The sequence below is a fragment of the Sarcophilus harrisii genome, chromosome 3 (genome assembly GCF_902635505.1).
Source record: "Sarcophilus harrisii chromosome 3, mSarHar1.11, whole genome shotgun sequence".
In the NCBI taxonomy this organism is placed as follows: domain Eukaryota; kingdom Metazoa; phylum Chordata; class Mammalia; order Dasyuromorphia; family Dasyuridae; genus Sarcophilus; species Sarcophilus harrisii.
In genome coordinates this window covers 122,457,172-122,458,371 of record NC_045428.1, presented here as the reverse complement: position 1 = coordinate 122,458,371, position 1,200 = coordinate 122,457,172, and the positions used below count along the sequence as shown (strand labels likewise).

Sequence of the window (1,200 nt, the reverse complement as noted above, 5' to 3'; positions counted from 1 at the left end):
CTAAACGCAAATCCAGAAATCGTTGAATAACCTGGAAGGTTCAAAAGACACAAAAATATATTGTAAGGGTATAGACTTTATACCACTAGTTCCCAACAACTCTGAGATAGATGAGACCTCCAAATGACACTTTGAAACACAAATCTATGCAAACAGGTGAGGAACAATTTTTCATTTGTGGCTACCACCCCATAAACTTGACCAACTTAGACAGTCCTTCCTTTCCCTTCTACTTCCCAGAGGGGCACAGATCATCTGAGATCTACAATCCTAGTAACATAGAAAATGAGAATCATTTCTTTTGGACCAGAGCCCAAGGCATCAGCCCAGCGGAAACATGCTCATACAACTGAGCAGGATTGGAGCAAACACCAGACACTACAGGAGTAGAATTCCACAGTGCCAACTCCTGCATAAGTGCCTTTCCTCTACAGATGTAGGTTGCAATAACCTCACAATATGGTGGGGAAAGGGCTAATTAGAACCATCAGCACTGGGGGAAAAATCTCCTGTACTCGTTTATATAGTGCTGGCCTTATGGCTTCCAGATGGAGGTAGTGGCTGATTTGCTGTGTAGATAGAGCTGACCCAAGTGGGAGGTTATTTCCAACCTGCCATGTCCATATTTCTAACCTTCTCCTCAGTAGACTGACAGATACTCATCAATTGGGAAGACACCGAACCGTATATGTTCCAATTCTGCCTGTTTGTACTTGCTTCAGCAGCACGTATACTAAAATTGGAATGATGCAGAGAAAATTAGCACAGTCCCTGCACAAAGATGACATGCAAATTTGTGAAACCAATTCTGTTTTTTCTAAGTGAATTTCACTTAGAATATCAAAAGAATATCAAAAAATACAAATCTCAGAATCAGTAACTTGGGTTCAACTCTGAGACTTGTCGAGCTAAATGATAATGGTGACATCTAATTTAGAAGACCCAACAATATTTTGGGACGTGACACAATTAGCCACTGTCATTTGAAAGCAAGGACATTTGGAGAAGATCTTCATCAGAAAGAATGCCCCATCAACTTATACTCTGTATTGGAATTTTTTTCTGTTATTGTGGGAGTATATATTCTTATACACCTTCATATTATGCCTTCTCTTAAGGGCAAAAGGCTTATATGTTTCAATAAATCTGTATAATTTTGATAAATATATTTGATGTTACTTCTTGGAGGAGATGCTACTT

The 1,200-nt window shown here is 39.2% G+C and overlaps 1 non-coding gene across 1 annotated transcript; it reads left to right on the top strand.

Annotated features, from left to right (window-relative positions):
* The first annotated feature begins 709 nt into the window (after positions 1-709).
* LOC111720032 lies at positions 710-816 on the top strand. Its single transcript, XR_002769907.1, has one exon. It is a non-coding gene; the product is annotated as a U6 spliceosomal RNA (small nuclear RNA).
* Positions 817-1,200: the final 384 nt, after the last annotated feature.